Source organism: Schistocerca serialis, chromosome 7, assembly GCF_023864345.2.
Source record: "Schistocerca serialis cubense isolate TAMUIC-IGC-003099 chromosome 7, iqSchSeri2.2, whole genome shotgun sequence".
In the NCBI taxonomy this organism is placed as follows: Eukaryota; Metazoa; Arthropoda; class Insecta; order Orthoptera; family Acrididae; genus Schistocerca; species Schistocerca serialis.
The window spans coordinates 97,798,193-97,807,005 of record NC_064644.1 but is presented as its reverse complement, the minus strand read 5'-3'; the positions used below and the strand labels follow the sequence as shown (position 1 = coordinate 97,807,005).

The 8,813-nt window shown below is 46.7% G+C and overlaps 1 pseudogene; it reads left to right on the top strand.

Annotated features, from left to right (window-relative positions):
- The first annotated feature begins 8,088 nt into the window (after window positions 1-8,088).
- Window positions 8,089-8,207, top strand: LOC126413399 (5S ribosomal RNA; annotated as a pseudogene).
- Window positions 8,208-8,813: the final 606 nt, after the last annotated feature.

Sequence of the window (8,813 nt, the reverse complement as noted above, 5' to 3'; positions counted from 1 at the left end):
ACAAAGCGGTGCTTAACATTGTCTAGCATTCCTTAATAACCAAATCATCTGAAATCCTAGAAATTTTGAGTGAATTTAACCCTAGTTTCTAATGCAAATTAAAACGCTCAACTTAAACCTAACTACCGGACTTCAGCTCAACTGATCGAGCATTGAACTTCACTAAAGCAGATACACACTGTAGGGACTTGAGTCATCATTAATATATTTTCCTTCACTATTGAGAACAGTGTGCCAGAGCTGCTGTAACTTTTCAATTCCGCGACTAGTCTAGCCATGATCGTAGCGCATTTTCGTCCAGAATGGAAATTTATTAAATTTTATTTGATAGAGAGCGTAACAGGTGAAAATCTGAGGGCTCAGGATCAGATGAGTAAGGTGGGTGCCAAATGACTTCTCATACCAACTCCTGTATAGGGCTTTCTGTCAGTCTAACAGAATGCGGGTGGGCGTTATCATGGAGTAGCATCACCAACAAGTCTTCTTGGTCGTTGTGTTCGGACCGCGTCTGCATATATTCTCATATTTTGACAATAAATGTCAACAGTGATGGTTACACCTCGGGGAAGCAATTCGTGCTACACCACACCGTCGCTCCTCCGCCAGATGGATAACATTGTCTTTTGGGGATGCGCACAAGTATTTTTACAGAGTGTTTCTGTTTCGTTTGGGCTCAACCTCCTTTCCTTGCGTTAGCATAAAGACACCATTTCGCGTAACCAACAACTGTTCAAATGGTTCAAATGGTTCTGAGCACTATGGGACTTAACATCTGTGGTCATCAGTCCCCTAGAACTTAGAACCACTTAAACCTAACTAACCTAAGGACATCACACACATCCATGCCCGAGGCAGGATTCGAACCCGCGACCGTAGCAGTCGCGCGGTTCCGGACTGCGCGCCGAGAACCGCTAGACCACCGCGGCCGGCCCAGCAACTGTACTGGACAGGATTGGTCGATGTTTTTTACGAACCAGTTGATGACGAGCAAGCAGAGGTGAACATACTACCACGCGCTGATTTAGGCTTAGAGCATGCGGTACCCGTACACCCAATTTTTAAGGCTTCCCGATTGCATGCAAATGTCGTACTATGGTAGAATGATTTTATCTGCCTCGCCTCAGTGCCCAGAAACCGAAAAATTTGGAGGGGGCGAACTGACCAGCCAACAACACAAATTATTTAGTGGTTCCAGGCGCCTCCTCCAGTTTAAAGACACGACATATCGAAATTTTCCATCAGTTTACGTCTAAAATTTGAACAAACGTATCCCTTGCGTTTCGACCTGAAGGAGCCATCTGCTAGACTCCTCGTTAACAAAGCCCTTGCAAATATCATGCTGCCTGACAGCAGCCTCTAGCCAGCTTTGGAAATTAAAATCAATAATTGCTGTTCTCAGTCCCTGTAGCAAAGATGAACCAAGAAATTGTACCTGAATTTATCAAGTGGCATGCGTTTGAAACTACAGCCACATTCATTGAATCCACTATTTGGGAAAGGAAGTTACGTGTACTGAGTGCGCTGAATATGAAATGTAATATAAATGAAACTAAAACTCAGTCAATTCCGGCTGCTAATTTCATCTTCCTCGCTGGAAGGAAGAAAAGTGAGACAACACAGGCAGGGAAGAGACACCCTGAAAACTTCATAAAAATTATAAAATTGTGTGAAAGATGCATTGACTCCCATCACTCGATATCAAAACAGCCCACGGTCAACACAGTGAAATACAAATTACTCATGACTATAAAAAGAATATACCACTCCGCTCCCTTCCAGTCAACTGTGTCAGTTCTGAAACTTCGTGGCAGTAGGTGGTCACATTGACTCTGCACCGCGGCCAACATCGTGTTGGTAAAGCACGGACAGAGGAGTGTGTTCCTACAACTACTGGGGCTTTGGTACCATGTCAGTGGACACCCCGTGTGTCGTGCGTGGTGTATAACTGTCAGATATTACTATTAAGTGTAGTGCAATAACATATCGGCTGGAAAGGACGGACAAGACAAAAATGGCTTTGAGCACTATGCGACTTAACTTCTGAGGTCATCAGTCGCCTAGAACTTAGAACTAGTTAAACCTAACTAACCTAGGGACATCACACATATCCATGCCCGAGGCAGGATTCGAACCTGCGACCGTAGCGGTCGCTCGGTTCCAGACTGTAGCGCCTAGAACCGCACGGCCACTCCGGCCGGCTGACGTACAAGACACATTGAGAGACTTCATAGGGGAAATAATACAGACTTTGACAAAGGAGAAAATCTGGAGAGTAAATGCGTGACAAAGGGAGTGGGAAAACAGGGAAATGACCAGCAGGTTATATGCTTTCTTCCTCAACATGAGGAAATGACTGAAGGTGAAACATGTCAATCACAGACGGGGCTATTAATTTCATAACCAGCCACAGGTCGTATGCCAAGGCATTGCTGCATGTAAACCTCTGTCGGGAGGCTGAACGTGCCGATGGGGAGGGAGGGGCCCCAGAAAACACAGTTTTATACTGTGGCCGTTGATCACACCAAAGATGACGGGCCTGCTCACACGCCGACATAACACAATTCTTGCAGACCAGACCTTGTGGACGGACCTATGACTGTGCAGACAGAAAATCTAGAGGGCTGCATAAAGAGTACTTGTAACGACAAGAGTACCAGCGGCAACAAACACAGGTGTCGGATGACAGCATAGACGTAACTGGTGAGACACATGACAGTAGTAGCGGTAGCAGATCAGACGATAGCAGCACGGATGAAGAGGGACAAACGTAGACAAAGGTCTAAATTCACAGTCAAAGGTGTCTAACAAACAAGTGTTCATTGAACGGTAATATTCGATTGTAAGAGAAATGTAGAAATAGAGAATAATACAAACTGCTGAGAAAAGTAATCTAATGTGGACTCAGGATCACGCAATCAGAGTGCGAGTAGCTCAAAGTATTGCTGATGTCATCACGTTTAGATTGTGAGTAGTAATACATCTGGCGGTGTCAGCTGCGACACCACGTACTGTAAACTGAGCTGAAGTGATGACTTCGGCCGAGCACGACGTCTGAATTACGCAGGGTGGTGCGGCTTTTATGAATGATTGGACGGCGTGTTGGTCCGCGGAGTGGCTTCATCACTATCAAAGCGAAGTCCTCGAAAGTGTTCTGTACGTTGTGGAAACAGATGAAAATCGGATGGAGACCAGTCGGGACTGAATGGAGGATGATCGATGACAGTGGACCGAGAGGCGTGTGTGTTCTGGCATTATCATGATGAACGAGAGGGTCCTCCATGCGAGGACAAACTCTTCGAATTCGATACACGACTACAGCACGCTGTTTTTCACGCACCTACGTGGTTACGTTACACACCGCCATGTTACACGACACAATTCGGAGCCCTCTAGCGGCAGAGGGCAACAAATAAACAGATATGAAGAATAAAGTTGTGGAATGTTACTAGCGTTTGTTTTATTTTAAAAAAGCTTTAAGAATTTTCACATAAGAAATTCGGAGACTTTGCTTTTCAGCACGCGTCCACACCTAAATGTTGAAACAGTGATAGCACGGCCGTTCCTTCTCACTCGTATGAATATTGTTAGCAGCGATTTTGTTCGGTAGGTGGTTTAACTGTTTGCTTAGTTTTCCTCTTTTATCTTTTATTCTATTTCTCCTTTATTCCTGTGTCGGTAGATTTTGATCGTATTACAGTTATTATAGCATGAATAACTAACTCATTACAATACAAACTATTTATAATCTGTCATGTATTCTAATTTTTAAGTTAACTGTAAGGTGACAGATATGAGAAAAGAAAGGTGCCAAAGACCTTAATCTGGGCAGAGTGAAAATCGAATAAGGTATCGCAACACAGTATGCAGTTGCCATCATTATACCTGTTCAACCAGAAAGAGAAATGTATAAAGCATCCAAAAGAAATTTCGAGAAAACTGAAGGAGTGATTGAAGCATTAGAATATATAACGCAAAAGAAGAAGATGGAAGATAAGTGTTTAACGTCCCGTCGACGACGAGGTCATTAGAGACAGAGCATCCTGGTTTCGTCTTAATCGATTTGAGGAAAGTACAGAAATCCTGAATGTGCATTCCCATGTGGGGATTTGAACCACGAAGACACGATCAAGCTAATTACAACACGCACAGAGGCATCTAAACAGTCATACACTCGTACACTATTGGAACGGGAGGACGCACTAATATATGGTGCCATGCTAGGTACCCTATGCCATACACCCCACAGTGGTTTGAAGAGCAAATATACAGATGTAGATGGAAAACCAATTTATTAAACACTTGGCGAATCTTTAAGCTTAGTGCTTTACCAACACTGAAAGTCCGAACATCGGACACTGTTACCATCTGACAGACGATATCACAGGTCATGGAAAGAATCGAGACTATTTGCTCTGGTCTCAGGTCGTGTGACTAGGGCCTCCCGTCGTATAGACCGGTAGCCGGGTGCAAGTCTTTGGATGTGACGCCACTTCGGCGACTTGCGCGTCGATGGGGATAAAATGTTGATGATTAGGACAACACAATACCCAGTCCTTGAGCGGAGAAAATCTCCTACCCAGCCGGGAATCGAACCCGGGCCCTTAGGATTGACATTCTGTCGCACTGACCACGCAGCTACCTGGGAGGACATTTGCTCTGGTGAGTGACTATGTTCTTAGGGATAACTCTTGTTCCTCCGTTTAATACGCTCCTGGAAATGGAAAAAAGAACACATTGACACCGGTGTGTCAGACCCACCACACTTGCTCCGGACACTGCGAGAGGGCTGTACAAGCAATGATCACACGCACGGCAAAGCGGACACACCAGGAACCGCGGTGTTGGCCGTCGAATGGCGCTAGCTGCGCAGCATTTGTGCACCGCCGCCGTCAGTGTCAGCCAGTTTGCCGTGGCATACGGAGCTCCATCGCAGTCTTTAACACTGGTAGCATGCCGCGACAGCGTGGACGTGAACCGTATGTGCAGTTGACGGACTTTGAGCGAGGGCGTATAGTGGGCATGCGGGAGGCCGGGTGGACGTACCGCCGAATTGCTCAACACGTGGGGCGTGAGGTCTCCACAGTACATCGATGTTGTCGCCAGTGGTCGGCGGAAGGTGCACGTGCCCGTCGACCTGGGACCGGACCGCAGCGACGCACGGATGCACGCCAAGACCGTAGGATCCTACGCAGTGCCGTAGGGGACCGCACCGCCACTTCCCAGCAAATTAGGGACACTGTTGCTCCTGGGGTATCGGCGAGGACCATTCGCAACCGTCTCCATGAAGCTGGGCTACGGTCCCGCACACCGTTAGGCCGTCTTCCGCTCACGCCCCAACATCGTGCAGCCCGCCTCCAGTGGTGTCGCGACAGGCGTGAATGGAGGGACGAATGGAGACGTGTCGTCTTCAGCGATGAGAGTCGCTTCTGCCTTGGTGCCAATGATGGTCGTATGCGTGTTTGGCGCCGTGCGGGTGAGCGCCACAATCAGGACTGCATACGACCGAGGCACACCGGGCCAACACCCGGCATCATGGTGTGGGGAGCGATCTCCTACACTGGCCGTACACCACTTGTGATCGTCGAGGGGACACTGAATAGTGCACGGTACATCCAAACCGTCATCGAACCCATCGTTCTACCATTCCTAGACCGGCAAGGTAACTTGCTGTTCCAACAGGACAATGCACGTCCGCATGTATCCCGTGCCACCCAACGTGCTCTAGAAGGTGTAAGTCAACTACCCTGGCCAGCAAGATCTCCGGATCTGTCCCCCATTGAGCATGTTTGGGACTGGATGAAGCGTCGTCTCACGCGGTCTGCACGTCCAGCACGAACGCTGGTCCAACTGAGGCGCCAGGTGGAAATGGCATGGCAAGCCGTTCCACAGGATTACATCCAGCATCTCTACGATCGTCTCCATGGGAGAATAGCAGCCTGCATTGCTGCGAAAGGTGGATATACACTGTACTAGTGCCGACATTGTGCATGCTCTGTTGCCTGTGTCTATGTGCCTGTGGTTCTGTCAGTGTGATCATGTGATGTATCTGACCCCAGCAATGTGTCAATAAAGTTTCCCCTTCCTAGGACAATGAATTCACGGTGTTCTTATTTCAATTTCCAGGAGTGTATCATTTTCACGCTTGAACGTCTGCTTAAATGTCCAAGCCGTGTCTCATTTCGTCCAGTGGGTCTAAGTAGACTGTATATGTCAGTTATGTCCGCACCCGGTAGATGAGTGGTCAGCGCGACAGAATGTCAATCCTAAGGGCCCGGGCTCGATTCCCGGCTAGGTCGGAGATTTTCTCCGCTCAAGGACTGGGTGTTGTGTTGTCCTCATCATTATCATTTCATCCCCATCGACGCGCAACTCGCTGAAGTGGCGTCGAGTGGTCAGCGCGACAGAATGCCAGTCCTAAGGACCCGGGTTCGATTCTCGGCTGGGTCAGAGATTTTTCTCCGCTCATGGACTGGGTGTTGTGGTGTCCTAATCACCCTCATCGACGCGCAAGTCGCCGAAGTGGCGTCGAATCGAAGACTTGCACCCAGCGAACGGACTACCCGACGGGAGGCCCTAGTCACACGAATTTATTTTATCTCAGTTATTCATGGGTAGTAAATCCTAGTACGTTCGGAAAAAGTGAAAAAATGTTTTTTATTCCTCTGTAATCTAGTATAACATAGGCTCGAATATCAGATGGATATGCGTCCGGCAACCGGAGATGGAATGTCCTCCCCCCCCCCTCCCCCACCACCACCACCGTCGGAAAATGCATAATGCAGACATTAATTATCGAATCGTTGGAATAACTACATTTGACATACGAAAAAGCAGGACACCAGTATCATTTGTTTCAGAGAAAATGACAGGTCAACATCGGAAGTACTCGACATCACTTAATAAATAACTGAAATAAAAACAATACATACGAATGTGATCAATCTGTGTTCAAGCCTTGAATTTCCAGGCATTTTTCAGAATACATTTATTTGAACAACAGCTCATGAAATAGCTAAATTCGTTAATACTATAAGGCTCCGAATTCTTTCGCGTATACTAAGGACGATTTTGAATGTTCGGTGACACAAAGAATGGCAAGTATCCATCGTGACCAATTTGAATGAGCAGCAATGTCGCCAGTGACAGTTCGCTCTGGAGTCTTCAGCATTTGAATTTTGTAAATCTGTCATTCTTAGTTATTAATGGGCTTCAAACAAATGTGTGTCGGTTTAGAACGAAGTTAGGCTATCCGCTGTTAACTTACAAGATGGTGCCGACTCACTTCATTTTGAAAGTAAATATTCATCATCCAGTTCAGTAGTATGTGGTTATTTACGAGTATATCAGAAACGTTTCTTCTGATTTGAAGAAGACTCTTTCTTTTATTCATCTTTTGCTTCTCTGTAACAAAAGTGGGCACGGTGGTGTTTCTGGTACGCTGTACCTTTGTCAGAATTGGGCCACAAGTTGTATCTGATGAACTCTACATCGCAAATTATGTGAATGGTAATAACCAAATGACAGTTTTCAGAGACGATGTTTGAAAGTCACACAAATTTTAGGAAATTAATGGAGACTAAGACGTTGGCATCTGTTAATAGTAGTATTTATTTACGGAATCGGGTCTCGTGTCTTCAGCAGCCCGCTACAGAAAACCAATAGCAGTGTTAAAACATACTTACACCCTGAAAAAAAAAGTGAAGCACTCAGAAGTGGAGAAGGAAATGAAATTAAAATTCATGGCTTGAGAGGGTGTACAATTTTATTTAAGTGATTACACAATCGTGTCAGATCGACAAATAATTTGGTAGTGTGACCCCACTTATCAGTATGACATTGCACCTCCTCGGGCGCAGATGCGTCCATTGAAACGGGTGGTACCTTGCACCAGCACTAGTCATTTTCTATCCTGTTCCTCTCGGAAACAGAGCGAGGAAAAAACGACTGTATGTATGCCTCAGTACGAGCCCAAATTTCTCTTATTTTCGTGATCCTTAAGTGAAGTGTACCTTGGTGGCAGTAGAATCGTTCTGCAATCAGCTTTAAATGCTGGTTCTCTATATTTTCTCAATACCGTTCCTCGAAACTGCCAACGGCCAAGCCACAGAGGTAACACCGGTTCCCGTTGGATCACCGAAGCTAAGCATTGTCGGGCCTGGCTAGCACCCGGATGAGTCATCGTCTGGGTCTACCGAGTGCTGTTGGCAGGTGGCATGCAGTCAGCGCTTGAGACGCCAATTGATGAGCTACTTGACTGAGAAGTAGCGGCACCTGTCAAGAAAACTGACAACGGCTGTGAGAGCGGTGTGCTGAGCTGAACATATGACCCTCCGTATCCGCATCCGGTGACGCCTAAGGGTTGAGGATGGCACGGCGGCCGGACGGTACCGTTCGGCCATCAAGGCCTGTTTGTAGGCCGTTTGTTTGTCCCTCGAAAAGAACGTCGCCTCCCCCCCCTCCCCCAAGGGATTCCCATTTTGGTTCTCAAAGCATCTCAATAATAACCTGGGTGTTGATCGAACCTGCCGGTAATAAATCTTCCAGCCTGCCTCCGAATTACTTCGATGTCTTCCTTTAATGCAACGTGGTGTACCTACCAAAAACTCGGGCAGTATGCAGGAGTGGGTCGGACTAGCATTCTATATGCAGTCTCCTTTACAGGTGAATCAGTTTCCCAAAATTCTTCCAATTAACCGAAGTCGACCATTCGCCTTTCCTATCACAACACTCACAAGCTCATATGTCTATGTAACGTTACACCCAGATATTTAAACAAGCTCAACTGTTAACACAAGAGTGGATGAGTTTAGGCA